The sequence below is a fragment of the Pinus tabuliformis genome, chromosome X (genome assembly GCF_031772625.1).
Source record: "Pinus tabuliformis cultivar Carrire ecotype Pingquan chromosome X, CPIR1, whole genome shotgun sequence".
Classification (NCBI taxonomy): domain Eukaryota; kingdom Viridiplantae; phylum Streptophyta; class Pinopsida; order Pinales; family Pinaceae; genus Pinus; species Pinus tabuliformis.
Window position 1 is genome coordinate 1520035391 of NC_142308.1, and position 15664 is coordinate 1520051054.

Genomic DNA, 15664 nt, shown 5'->3' on the forward strand with positions numbered 1-15664 from the left:
ATATGAGTGTTGGAGCTCATAAGGCATCAACGCATTCACTCACACATCTTCGCAAGGGACAAGAACAAGTGCGCAGTTTTGGTTGGAGAATGCGCATAGCTCATGCGCATAGCTTGGAGATTGCGTAGGTTTACTTCTTGGTTGATGGTTGGCAAGGTGTGTCGTATGTTGGGTGATGAACATGTAGATTTGTGCGTTGCTTGAGGAGGAGTTCTAGGTGTCTCAGGTGAGCACCCTCCTACCGTGCAAGATTGACACAAGTGTTGTAAAGGCAGTTCTATGCCTCGGTTGTAAATTTCACTAAGTATAGACTGGGAGTTTTGCCAAGTATACTTGATGATTGTATTATTGGAAAACTGATATAATATATTATCGGGCAGACTCACATTACGGGGAGTTGCCCCTCCCCTTTATACTTGTTGCAATTGTTGATGTTCTTGTTATAATTGCTATGGATAATGAATGAGTATGGGCTTCATTAAGTATAAAGGATAATTGCATGTTTACTTGGTTGCGAAACATAAGCTAAGTAATGTTAATGAGGAAGTATGCGTAGTCCACGAATATTAGTATTGGTGAAAAGAAAGCGTTCAGTGGTGCCGCACCTTGCTACAAGCGGTTGGAAGACTACCGCAGGTGTAGGGGCGTGACAGTTGGTATCAGGGCAAGGTTTGCTCGTGAAAGGTTGGAAGCTTGTGAACAGGTTCAAGTGTTGAAGCATTGAAGCCGGTATACACTTGACAGGTGAGAACAAGACTTCGGTTTGAAGCCATTGAGCAGGATTGCTCGTGACAGTGGAAAGGGTGCTTGCAGGTGAAGGAAACCGTTTCACACAAGTGGAACAAGGGTTAGTTCTAATTGCAGGTGACTTGGTGAAGCTGTTGGATTGTCGAAACTAGATTGCAAAGGAGAAAGAAGCTGTTAGAGATGGCAGTCGAATTTCAGGTTGGGTCTAGTCATGTTGTGAAGGATACTACTATTGGGTTCATTGAAAAGGTGTTGGAAAAGATGGAGGATATGGAGACTTCTTGGGATAAGAAGATGGACTTGTTCGCTAAAGAACAAGAGGCCAATTTGAAGACAAAGGAAGAGCTCGATGAACTCCGAACACAACATGATGAACTCCGGACGCAGTATGAGTACACCGATCTTATGCGTACACAACTTGAAGTAAGGGTCAAGGAGGTTGAAGAAGCAAGGGATCAGGGTCTTGCAGAGATCGTGAACTTGAAGAAAACTCTTGACGAAGCCAAGGATGAGATCGCAGTGTTAAAGAAGGTTGTGAGGCATAACTCAGGTGGAAGAGTGCCTCATGTGAAGGTCAAGGAACCAGAATCTTATGATGGCACAAGGAATGCAAAGACTCTTCGCAACTTTCTATGGGACATGGAGCAATACTTGGAACGGTTGGGTCTATCTGATGATGAGACAAAGGTCAAGGTAGCTGCTCGGTTCTTAACAAAGGATGCTAAGATGTGGTGGCGAAGGAGGTTAGATCAGATTGCCAATGGTATTGTTGATGACATTACTTCGTGGGATGACATGAAGAAGGCTTTACAGACCCATTTCAGTCCTCAGGATGAGACATGGGAAGCAAGGACGAAGATTAAGTATATAAAGCAGACCGGAAGCCTACAAGCATATCAGCGGGAGTTTGCAAGTGCAGCTCTGGAACTTCCTGACATGGCGGAGAGGGACAAGGTGTTCAACTTCATTATTGGGTTCAAGCCTTGGGCACACAATGAAGTGAAGAGGCAGAAGATTATGACACTTGAAGAAGCTTTTGCTGTTGTTGACAGGTTGGTGGAGCATTATGATGAGACTTCTGATGATAGGAAGAAGAAGTCCGATAAACCGAAAGATAAGAAGAAGGAAGATGCTTCGAAATCATATGATAGTTCGAAGACGAAGAAAGCCTTGAAGTGTTGGATATGTGCTGGACCACACACGGTGAAGAATTGTCCTTCTAAACCAAAGGTGGCTGCTATTGCACAATCTAATGTGAGGAATGAAGGTGCTTCTGTGGGGATGATGCAGATACTTGGTGCTTCTGCTACTACGAAGGTGGTCTCTAGGAGGGATCCTGAGAGGAACAAGTTGGAGTATGTTCGAGTGAAGGTTGGAGGTGCTGATGTGCTCACTATGGTGGATAGTGGGGCTTCTCACAACTTCATGGGTGGAGATACTGCGAGAAGTGTTACAATAAAAAATGTCACCATGACTATTTGCAGTTAGTATGGCTCCATCAACTGTCATACTATCCTCCTTGGCAAGTCTCATGCCTCTGCTTTCCATGTCAAACTCCAAGAAAGAGAGAAAAGTCATTTAAAGTCAATTATCTCTGGGTACGCAGTTTCTCTCAACCTTACCTGCGTGTACGCAACCCAAGTTCACAATACCTGCGTACTTGTACGCTCTGTCTGTAAAGCAATGGGTGCGTACTCCTGTAAAGGTCAAAAGGCGCAAGTTTCACTCCAAAAAAGTTACTTGTGGTCATTTCTAGAGCATTCTAGAAGCTTGTTTGACGTGTATGGAGCGCCTCCAGATGGTTCATGTATCCCTATGGAAGAGGAACTTATCCCATCAAGAGGGGAGCTAACCCACCCAAAGAGGGGCTTATCCCATTGATGGTGGACCTGATTAACTTCCTCTACAACACTATAAATACATGCATTGGGCCAGAGGGAGGGGAGGTTGAAAGCTGAACATTCCTAAGGGTAGATGCTGCTGAGATTAGGACTTCCTTGTAGAAGCTTGTGAGGAGAGATTCCCATCCTTTCTTGTTTCATTTGGAAGTGGGTGAGCTGATCAAAGTAAAGGAAAATTCTTGCCGGACCCTGGGAGGAACTTGCACAACACCAAGGCTCAGGTTGTAATGGTTTCTTTTGTTTCCTATTAATACAAATAAGTCCATTCTTCTCAACAATTTGTTATTTATGAGTTGTTTCATATACTCCTTGGTCTGTATGTTAAATATGTTTTATTTTATGAGATATTCAGGTGCTATTTAATCGTTTGATTGTTAGTGAATGCATGTTTCGAAGAGAAGGAGGAGCTCATCCGGATCGACGAGGCTGGACTACTACAACAGCGTTGGACTACAGGTAAGATCTAAACACTTGATTTCTTATATGGTAAATGCATATCTAGAGAAGGATTGTTCTTAATTGTCTTGTTTGTCATTAGAAAGCCTTAAGCTTCTAGGGAGGTTGGTTTTGTCCGCAAAATTGACTCTTTCCGCATGACAAAATGGCGACTCCACTAGGGAATCCATTGATGTGAATGATTTTTCCTTTGTCTGAAACTTTGATCTGAGAAAAGTCTTTTTCTTTCTGATTTTTGGTTGTCTGACTGTGTGTTTGGGTGGCTTAGCTTAGGGTTAAATTAGATTTTAGTTTTTCTTAGTTTTGCTAAAAGTATGCAGCCTCTGAGTTCAACACAGTGCGTACCTGTACGCACTGCGGCTTTGTGCACAGAGCGTACCCGCACCTGTGTAAACAGGTTGCCTGCGTACCCTGTCAAAATTGAGAAAATTTCAATTTTATCCTTTTTGCCTCTTAGATTTTGCTTTTAATTTGTTTTTTCCACCCAGATCCACTGGTTACCTACCAGAGATCTTCATCTGAACTTGTTTCGTCAGTGTCAAGTGTTTTAGTGGAATTCGTAGAGGTTCTAGCCTTAGGGTTTGATTTTTGCACTGGTCCTGTAGTGATTTTGGCTTTAGAAGTCGTAAAACCTTGGATCTCCCTGGTATTTGCAGTCTTCTTAGGAGTCGGACCTTTCATAGAATCTACCCTTGTGAGACATCTACCTTTGTTTTGTCTCTTTGCCGAATCTCGGAAGAGTTTGTTGATTGAACTGTGAATTTCATTTTACAAAAAGAACAAAAGATTTTATGTTTGTTTTTGACTAGTTTTTGATTCTGCATTGACTAGTCCTTAGTTAAATCACGACTGAGTAAAACATCCTGGGATCATACTTTGTAGGTTTTGGCCTCATTAGATTTGCTTATTAGGTGAATTTCTTTTGATTTGCTTTTAAGTAGCTTTGATTTGATAGATTTGTAAAGGTTTGCTTTTTTATTTTTAAATGCTTTGTTAAGTAGGAAAAAATCCAAAAACTCTCTTTTGAAAGAAAAGTTTGCTTAGTGGCATTTGAGTCTTTGAATGAAAAGGGAATTTTCGCAAAATAATTAGTGGTCATGTGTTCCATGTTTTGGAAAAGATAAAGAGATTGTTTCTTTGATTTTCATTGCCAAGAAAGTTGTCTTTATAAAATTTTGCATTCTCCAACTCTCTTAGCTAAGGACTTCATTGAAAAAGAGAATTAGTATAAATCATCCTAAGTGCATCTTTTTAGTGGTTTGAGTCGAGTCTACACACCATCAGTTTCATCTGCACTACCTTTTGTCTTAAATAAAAGCCATAAAAATTAACGCTTAAAGTAAAATCAACTTAGTAACTTTTTATTTACTAGGGCTCTGAAACACCAATATAGATCAGGCTAGTGTCTTGGAGTAGGAGAGTAATTAACTCTCCAAGACAGCAAAACCAAACAAGTAGCTTATCTTGTGGTAGGATAAATCCAACTGTTTCATTTGTACTCTGGGAAAGCTCCTCTTAAAGGAGAAGCACGAGACCGTGTCCGAACTAGTGAGGGGATCAATCCTCCTTCATTGGGAAAGACGCTAGATACGCACGTATTACAAACGGTAAACCTCGGATTATTGTCGAGGAGCCTGGGGTCACTTGTCGGTAAACCTTGGATTATTGTCAAGGAGCCGGCAAGGGGATTGAGCTTGTTACTCTGCCCTTGCGTGCTATCGGGTCGTAGACTGTTCCCCCAGGTATATTTGTTGCTGTTGGTAACCTTAGTGACCATTATCTTTAGGATTCTACCTGAGGTGACGGTGGAGGGAAGATCCCACTGTACCTGGAGCAGACGTCGGCCAGACTCACTTAGATTTTCCGGGGGGTTCACTTCACTCGAGACGGTTAAAGTGGAGGAACTTGTGCCGGTCTATTCATTAAGCAGGTTGTCGGGGTAACTGTTCCACCCACCACTTCTGTACTGAATTCGGCGATGTTGGGCTTCATCACCAACTAGTTTTTTCGGTCCGAAAGGCTACTATTTGTGCATGGTTTGACGCCCTAGATTCTTTAGGCGTGTGATTCAAATTTGTTTGGTTCTTTAGAGACTTTAGGTGGTTTGCTTTGAGATTTTACTTTGTTTGCATGTGCAGTAGTTAAAAGTTTTTAACTGTGGCGGAATTACCGAGACAGTCCCGTAGACTTCGGGGCCAGTCTCCTGAGATTGTTTCCGTGGCCGAATTGTTGAGGAAGTCCCGTAGACTTCGGGGTGAGCCTCCTCAAGACGTCCCGAGTCATTACGAAGGTTTGAAAGTCCTTGCAACTCCTCCTGGTGGCAGTAGAGTAGGTTCACTTGAAGAAGGAAAGTCTTCGTTGGTAGTCCATCCAGATTACCAAAGTCTAGAAACAGGTTATAATCCTGAAGCTGTTGCAGTTTCCGAGCTTGCTGGTAGTTTCATCTACTAGTGATATAGGTGAAGAACCTGAAATATCTGAACCTGTTACTCCAACTTCTAGTGTTCCTGATTCACCTAGGGTAGAAAGAGTCATCACCGAAAATCTTCCTTCTGGTTTGATAGCTATTGAAGAACTTGCTCCAAAAGAAGAAGTAGGCGGCCCTATTCTTGAAGATCAACCTACTATTGATCTAAGAGAGCGTGAATATATCTTTTACAGTCCACCTAGAAGTACTACTTGGTATCTTTCGTTAACTAATTACTTAGACAACTCAGGGATAAGTTTTTCTCCACCTCGTACTCTTTATCCACCCGGAGGTATTTATACTCCTGTAAATATGTCTAGTCAGTCGTCCGTGTTTACTCAACCTCCTGAATCTTTCTTGTATGGTGGTCCTTCTGTTCCTGCTGGGTATCAGTCACTTTCTGGTACTTTTGCAGGAGCATCTCCTCAACCCATTGGACATGGGTCATTAGCTGGAAACAATGGTAATAAACCGTTGGGTGTAGGAGACATTTATATGATGTCAGGTTCAATTCCCGGTTCTCAACCTCAAGGTGGTCAATTACCGCCTGGGGGGCAACCTCAAGGTACACAACTTGCGTCTGGGGGGCAACCTCAAGGACAGTATGTACCCATGGTACAGTACATTCCTCAAGGTCAACCCCAGCCTCAATATGTACCCCAGGGTCAACCTCAGTACCAATATATGCCTCAAGGTCAACCCCAGTATCAGTACTTACCTCAAGGGTATCTACCCCAAGGTCAGTACTCGAGTCAAGGTTATCGACCACCTCAAGGTCAATCTTATGTTCAAGGTACGGGAAATGTACATTTCAATTATCAATCCTACCCTCAATCCGGTTATGGATCTCAATATCCTCAACCTGTCATGGGTCAATACCCCGGAATGAACGTAGTGTGGGATCCATCGCAAGTTCAACAAGTGTTGCAGCCAAGCGTACAGTTGTCATCCCAAACTGGACAACCTGTGGTTTCTGGTCAACCCCAGCAACCAGTCCAGTCTAATGTTCAAACTTCTATACCTTCGGTAGTTACTCAGTCGTCAATTGCACCTAGTACTCCATCTCAAACGACTGCTGCAACTACCGCAACATCTGTTCCTTCCACCACACCTACTTCTGGAGTATCGACAACTCAGGTTTCTACTGTCTCTGCCACTACTCCACAGACATCTTTACCATTGTCTGGATCTACGATTCAAACTACGGTTTAGATGTCTGTGGGGCAGCCAGGTTTAAGTACGGTTGTTACTACTCAACCACAGTTTGTTTATCAACCGTACCAGGGACAGTACCAATACAGGCCTGTTGTCCAACAACCGGTTTACCAGTATCAACCGTATCTTGGGTACACTTATCAACAACCACAGCAACCCCAGTACGGTCCGGTTAATCCTGGTTTTCCGGGAGGATACAATATCCCGAATGCGATTCCTGTTCCAAGTTATCCTGGATATCCTCCTCCTGGGATTGGTCTTGTGACTCAGAGTTTTAGGGATCCTAATCGGCAATTTCCGTTTATCGCAACTTTGGATTTACCAGACTTGACGCGCCTAACGAACGATCCAATAAATTATCTTCCGTTCTGACCGCCAATGCCAAATAAGTTGCCCAGTGACATACCCAAGTTCGAAGGTAAGTCTGGAGAGGATCCATCAAATCACGTGATGACTTACCACCTCTGGTGTGCTTCAAATTCTATCTCGGATGATTCGATCCGTTTACGTCTTTTTTAGCGTACGCTCATTGGTCTCGCGGCCAAGTGGTACATTGAGTTACCACGGGCCTCTTTTTATAATTTTAGTCAGTTAGCTACCTCGTTCTTAACACATTTTCAGTTGTCGGTCAGATATGATAATGGCACCGAGTTATTAACTTCATTAAAACAGTCGACGTCCACTTATATTTCCGACCATATTCATGAATGGAGACGTCGAAGGCGTTTAGTGAAAGTTTTTATCCCGGACCAAATCTTAGCTGAATGGTTTGTTAAATCATTGTTACCGAAGATTACTGAAGATGTTGCTAAGGCTGGAGTAGTTACTGAAGAGCAAGTCATTGCTCAAGCGCAGTACCTTGACTTAGTTTATACTCAGTCGGGTACGTTACACGAAAAGATCCCAGATCTTCCAAAGTCGAATCAAATCGATGCTGCTCCTTCGGGATCTCATGCTGCTGATGGCATGATTGGTACGATGAATACTAAAAGCAAGAAGAAGTCTTCAAAGAATTCTTCGCCCATTATCACCTTACCAGACTCCCCGACAGGAGAGTCTTCTGCTAAAGTTTCCGCTGATATTCACGTTGTAGAGTCATCTACGGCTAAATCAAAAAACGGTGGGAAGAAGAAAGGCAAGAAGAAGAATAAAGCAGACAAAGCTCCAAAGGAGAAAATAAAAAAGTCGGAAACCAATGACGAAAAGCGCAAGCCCCGTTATCCTTGTCTTATTTGTGAAGAAGATCATTTTACAAGAGATTGCCCTCATCGGGCCGAGGTTGCGAAACTAGTCAAAGGTTCCCAAATTCCTGTTGTCTTGAAGGATCCATTTCCGAAAGATAGCAAAAGATAGGTTCTTCCTCGAGTGCCGTCGAAGAACCCATATTGATGATGTCTCATGTAAGGATTGCGACTCGGTCACACGATTATGGTAGTAAAAGTCCTGTTGATGGATCGAAAGAAGCAGAATCTTCTCAGTCAAATCCGTCAACCTTAGCTCCCGGTTCCGATCCACTACAGATTGAGAAACCTAACCCTGACTTAGTAATTAAACCGCCCGCCAAGGGTGTACTTCGAAGGTCTGCTTTCAATCCACATGCGAGAGCGGCCCAGAATTACAACATTGTTGAGGATTTAGCTATTTCACCCTCAGCAATGTCGGCTTTAGAAGTGCTGCAATCATGTCCAACACAACGAAAATTACTTTTGTCGGCTATAGGAGCTGTTGATGCTCAGGACCCGAACCTGATAATCTTTGATCTAGAAAATAGTACACCGCGTTTACCTCATCAGATGGCTTTCCAGATCCCAGTGATAGTCAAAAACAGGCCTATTCATCGGACTGTAATTGATGAGGGAGCTTCCACATGTATTATGTCGATTCAGTGTTGGAGATCGCTTGGTTCTCCTTCACTTAATCAATCCCCGACAATTCTTAAGGCCTTTGATGGCCGTGGGTTCCATCCGTTTGGCATTCTACACGATTTGCCTATAGGGGTTGAAGGAAAAACCGTTAGTCTGGATGTGGAGGTGGTTGATGCCCCTCTAGACTACAACCTTCTCTTGGGTCGAAGTTGGTCTTATGCTATGACAGCGGTCGTCTCATCAGTCTTCAGAGTAATAAAATTTCCACATAATGGCAAGATCGTGACCATAGACCAGCTGGCTTACTTTTCATCCGACCCAGCCTCTTCAGAGAGTATCCAGCATGTCGGTAAAACGACTATCCCTTATAAGGATGTTGGTGTAGGATTAGTTAAAGATGCCGGTTTACTGGGAACTTTTCCTTTTCCTCCAATCAACGCCGTGTCTTCGTTCGCATCCATTCATATGATTACATCAGATACCATTGTTTACGACGATCCTTGGATCGTTCCTTCCGAATCTGAAATAGACTCATTTGGTGATGCTATGCCTTTGAGTCCGTATGAAATTGCTTACGAAGCCATGCAGTCTTTTACCGACCTGCGTTCAACCAAAATCGACCAAATGAATGTGGTCCGTGAGGAATCACTTTTCACTTCAACCTCGGAGTTAATAGCGTTTCCCGAAGTTGTGTCATCTGACGAACAACTTTGTGAAGTCCTGTGTGTAGACGATTTACCATGGGAAGATCTCCATCATAGATCTTCGTTTTTACCTGAGGATGATCGCTTTGAAAATGATTTCTCATCAGTTTTTACAGCTGAATATGTCAAAGAAGCTCAGAGTCCAATGAAACATCCTGATTCAGAGCTGAATTTGGGAAACATCTCTCGCACTGTTCCCATTGACATTTCAGTCAAGCCCGGAATCATTGAAAACATTCATATAGGTGCCTCGTGTTCAGATGACGAGATTCAAACATATAAGGCCCTATTTCAAGAATTCCGCGACGTGTTTGCCTGGTCCTATGAGGAAATGCCAGGAATTGATCCCGCAATTGTTGTCCATGAGATTAAGACTTACTCGGACGCTAAACCCGTTCGGCAATGTTTGCGTCAGATTCACCCTCGAAAAGCGGCTGCAATTAAAGCAGAAGTCGAGAAGTTGTTGAAAGCAGGTTTCATTTATCCGATCCCCTTAACGGATTGGGTATCGAATATTGTTTCGGTTAACAAAAAACAAGGGACAATAAGAATATGTATCGACTATAGGGATATTAATCGTGCTTGTCCCAAAGACAACTATCCAACACCCTATATCGATCAAATAATTGATGATTGTGCCGACAGTGAAATATTTTCCTTTATGGACGGTTTTTCCGGTTACAATCAAATCAATATTCTACCTGCCGATCAACCAAAAACGGCTTTCATTTGTCCATGGGGGACATTTGCTTATTGCAAATTACCTTTTGGGCTTAAGAATACCGGAGCCACTTTTCAAAGGGCGATGTCTTATGCGTTTCATGACATCAAACACATTGTGCAACCGTACCTCGATGATTTGCCTTCTCATTCATTACATCGAGCTGATCACCTTGTCCATTTACGAGCAATTTTCATGAGGTGTAGGAATTATCGTATACGTTTGAACCCACACAAATGTGTCTTCTGTATAGAAGTGGGACGATTGCTGGGATTTGTAGTTTCAAAATCCGGCATTCGCGTCGATCCCTCGAAGGTCAAAGCTATCATCAAATTGCCTCCCCCTTCGAGTCTTCGCCAACTCCAAAGTTTGCAGGGGAAAGCAAACTTTCTACGCCGATTCATTCCTAACTACGCCGAGGTTACAAAAGGTTTTACACGATTGTTGAAACAGAACGCTCAATTCTCTTGGGATGAGATCGCTCAGCAATCTTTTGATGCACTTAAACACGCGTTGACCCATGCACCGTTGTTGCATCCTCCCAACTACAACCAAGACTACTTTTTGTACCTCGTTGCCTCTCATTCCACCATTGGAATGGTGTTAGTTCAGGAAGACGAATTCGCAACGGAACATGTGATATATTATCTTAGTAGGACGTTAAATCCCACTGAGCTAAAATATTCGCATGTGGAGAAATTGGCCCTGGCAGCCGTTCAGGCTGTCCAACGTTTTCTTCATTACATTCTTCTCCGTAAAATTACAGTCATTTCGGATTGCAACCCTATGATCTACATTTTGACTAAACAATTGCTAGGGGGCAAGTACTTTAAATGGATCGTTATCCTGCAAGAGTTCGACTTAGAGTTTGAAAAATCTAAGTCTAAGAAATCTTTAGTCTTTGCAGAGTTGATGTGTGATTTCCCGCGTGCTGACACGGAAACTGTGGCAGAGGAACCCATTGCGGACGAATCTTTGTTTCTCATCAGCACTTTAGATCCGTGGTATGGGGATATAATCATATATCTCCAAACCCAATCCTTTCGGCCCGAAGCTTCAAAGTCGGAACGTCGAAAAATTCGATTCCAGTCCCAACAGTACAAAATTATTGGAGATACTCTTTATCGCCGTAGGGCAGATTTGGTTTTCCGACGTTGCTTAACTCACGAAGAGGCAGAAAGGGTTTTGAATGACTGTCACTCTGGGGCGTGTGGCGGTCATATGTCTGGGTATGCCACAGCTCAGAAGGTGTTGCGTGCTGGCTATTTCTGGCCGTCCATGTTTAAAGATTGTATCATTGCGGTCCGAAAATGCCACAACTGTCAAGTGTTTGATCGCAAGATGCGTGCACCACCAGCTCCTCTCCACCCTATAATTGCCGTCGGACCTTTTGCCAAATGGGGTATCGACTTTATTACATGTAACCCTCACTCGGCTGGGGGGCATGCGTATATCATCCTTGCGGTTGATTATTTTACTAAGTGGGCCGAGGCGATGCCTACATTTGAGGCAGACGGCAAAACAGCTGCAATTTTTGTATTCAATCACATTATTGCTAGGTTTGGTGTCCCACAAGCGATAATCACTGACCATGGGCGCCATTTTCGAAACATTATGATGACATAACTTACAGGCCAGCTTGGTTTGCGTCACGATAGCTCAACTCCTTATTATCCACAAGCCAACGGTCTGGTTGAGTCCATCAACAAAGTTTTGGTTATCATGATCCGACGAATCATTGGGATTCATCGGTCGAATTGGCACAACATGTTATTTTCCGTGCTTTGGGCATATCGAACTTCAGTAAAAACATCAACAGGGTTCACTCCTTTCCAACTAGTTTATGGTTTGGAAGCCGTGCTGCCCATTGAATGTGAAATCCCATCACTTCAAATGGCTGTCGAATTACTTCCAGCTACTTCTGAAGAGGAGAGGCGTTTATTATACTTAGCTCAATTAGATGAGACTCGACGTGATGCTGCACTGGCAATCGAGACTCATGCAAAACGAATGAAAGCTCAGTATGATCGAAATGTGACCCCTCGAAATTTTTCGGAAGGAGACCTAATGCTATTGTATGATCAAGCTAACGATAAATTAGGTGCTGGAAAATTCGTTCCTATGTGGCATGGACCCTACATTGTTAAGCGGAAGCTAGCAAAAGGGGCCTATGAGCTGGTTGATTTTGATGGGGACTCTTTGGGTAAACCCAGAAATGGACTTTACCTAAAGAGGTACTATGCTTAAATGGTGGGTGTGAAGATTTTCGTTAGGTTAGTTAGGTTAATTTTTCTTTCTAGCTAGTGTGTTTGTTAGTATAGACAGTGTGCTTAGCTTAGAAAGTGTGTTTTTCATCGTTATTCTGCTTATCCTGGTTTTACCCTTGATGTTTGCAGATGTCGATGCCTCTCCAAACGTATATTGGATTTGCTGATGGTGCTTGTCGTAGTACACGGAATATCTCTTCCGCAGCTTGGGTTATCTATTCACCCTCTGACGAGTTAGTTTCTATGCATGGGGTGAGCCTCGGTCAAACAACAAACAACATTGCAGAATACAGTGCAGTGATTGAGTTATTATCTGAATCCATTTCATTTGGGATTCGGAGTTTGATAGTGAGGTTAGATTCTGAACTCGTTGTATTACAGCTTAATAGAGTTTATGCCATTAGAAATCCAGTGTTATTAAGGTTATTTTTGAGAGTGCGTCTTTTGGAATGTGAATTTGATTACATCGAATATCAACATATTCCAAGGTCTTTTAATACATTAGCAGATGCAATTGCTTCTCGAATGTTAGACAGACATTTGCGATAATCATACATGTAAATTTAAAGACATTAACATTTAATCACACATGTTTAACAAGATAAGCCGGTAATAATGATATATATATAGATAGGAGTGTGTCAAAAATACATCGTCTTCGATCATAGGTTGCAAAACACCTTATGATCGGCAAAAATGATAAGTACAAAAAACCAAAATGTCACATGTGTCTACAAAAGTGACCATCCAATCACTGGTGGTGCTCCCTATACGACACCACTGCACGGGCTACCCTACACAAGAACCTCCTAAAAGGTCCTGGGACTGCAACTACATAGCGCTGAAGTCTGATAGGAATATCATCTATAGTAGTCTCTGGTATATCCACCGTCAGACGCTCTAGATCCTGCTCCAACTCAGCTAAGGTCTCTGCAGCCGCATCCTGTGGGACCGGTGTCGGTGCAACTGGTTCTCTCCTCTCGAAAGGCCGGAGATTGGCTGGACGCCGTGGACCCACATCTGCATTTTGAAAATTTTTACTGTCAGTTTTGAGACGATATATAAAAACAAAAAAAATAGATAATTTAAAAACTTGTGAAAAATGAAGTACCTCTGTCGTCCCATTGTTCTCCCTGTGGAAGAACCATGTCCGGATCACTGCGAAAATCCACTCCGGCATACGGAAAATCCTGGATCGCAAAGACCTGGTCCTCCAACCAATGAAAGTAACCCGTAGGAAATCGGACAACTCCCGCTCCCTCATCAGGATGTCGGGCCATCACCGCAACCCATCGCATCAACTTTGGCTCCCGAGGTGGCCCAACCGCAACAGTGAGATGCTGGGGGATCAGCATCAGAACTCTCTCTAGGGCAAAGCTCACAACCAAAGGCCCATACCCAAAGGTCTTTAATTGCCCGTTCTTTGCCCTAGTCAGTTGGCCCTTCATATTGGCCAACACAACATCGCACCAGTTGAAAATGGTGCCTCGGAAGCAATCAATCGCCATCCGCATTTAGGACCCGGTGGCAATGTGCAAAGCGGCCGCGCCGCAGAGTCTGGTAACTGTAAAGGCAATTACCATAAGTTCAGGACGGGATATGTATTTGATTTCTATCCCCTTCTCCTGGTTTTGATTGTTGCACCACTCTAGCCGGAGACTAGCAAGGGATTGGCCACCCGGCCTAGTCCCGAACAGAGACAGTTGCTCGCCCCTATTAGGCAAGCCAGTGAGAAAATATATGTTTGAGGGCTCAATCTCGAGCTAGTGCCCTCCGATGTAAAAACATTGTTCCTGGACGTTCCACCTTTCAACTAGCCACTCTAAGAATGGCACCTGGGCCCTCATGCCAGGTATGGCCCAGTATTTGTAGAGACCGCATGCCTTCAAAGCATCAATGGAGGGTTGATGATCTATTACGGCCAAATCGACATCTTCGTGTTCTCTTTCGCGCCAATCAAGCATGGTGGGCAATCTACACACCAGAAAACATTCATTAGAATTCATTAAATCAAAAATTAATGGTTTAGTTTTGAGATTTGGGGTTTTAAATTTGCTTTGCGCGGAGTACGCACCCCGCGTTCAGAAACAGAGCGTCGGTACGTAGCTGTTCTGAAGGTAGGCTGCGTACTCCTGCCATTTTCCCATTAACGAAAATGTCGGGGTACGCAGGTCGCCCATGGGGCACCTGCGTACCCTGAAAGGCGAATCTTGAAACCCCAAAGCCCCCAAAAAATCAAACTAGGGCTTAAAATGAAATTCTAAACGGATGAAAACAAAGAGGAGGATGTTGTGAAATACCTGAAAGAGACAGCACTCGATTCCGACGGTCGTATTCTCCGCAAAGTCCACGGGAAGTTTCTTGCCAAAAGCCCTTTTCTCTCCCTCAACGGTAAAATGGTAAAAATGACATGGTAAAAAGTCTTTTTATAGGTTTTTTGGATAAATGAATGCTAGGTTTGTTTATTTTTCACCATGGAAGGATATTTTTCAATGTATTTTTGCCTATCTTAAACAGGTATGAGTAATGTGTTGTTTTTGTGCAGGACAAAAGGACTTTCAGGGGAAATTATCATTTTTCACGAACCAAAACATCAGAGTCATCTTTTAAGCCTTTTTCTGACTCCTAAAACATGAAAAGATTGTCGAGCGTTTCTTTTACACTCGTTAAAACGGAATTAAAAGACGATCCTCTTATAGCCCTTTTCTGACCGTAAAAACACGAAAAGATTGCCGGGTTTTTGTCGTTTCAAACTCGATACTGGAAATAAAACGACGTGTCCTTGATCGCTTTTTACTTTTCAGGTCAAAGACACTAATCATGAAAGTACTCCTTGGTCGCAAGATCAAGCGGTTCTCTCAAGTATTATTTTATGCTTTTTCGGGCTTGAGAGACACAAATTTACGAAAAAGTTCAACCTTGGAGTCTTCTTTAGTTTTTTCAGACTCTCTAAAATTGAAAAACGCCGAGTTTCTCCTATACTGGACTCGTTAAAATTTCACAGTAAAGGACCTGTTCGATTACAAACAGGAACGGACCACTCCTTCTTAGGGTTCGAATCTAAACTAAGCTGGACTCATCCGAAGGATGAGCTTATAATCAAGCATATGTTATCCTCCTCAAGCTTGTAAAAAATAAAGAGGTACTCGCCAGAAATGGTGGGGGAAAAGAGAGAAGAATGAGCCTATTTGTTATCCTTTGTCACAGAAAAACCTTATTACCACTCTTGAACACGACACTTTTCATTCACCTGGGTTGGGAAATCCTTTGTCTTAAAGTTGATTAAACCACTTTGAAAGTCTTCAACCGTTTCTGGGTATT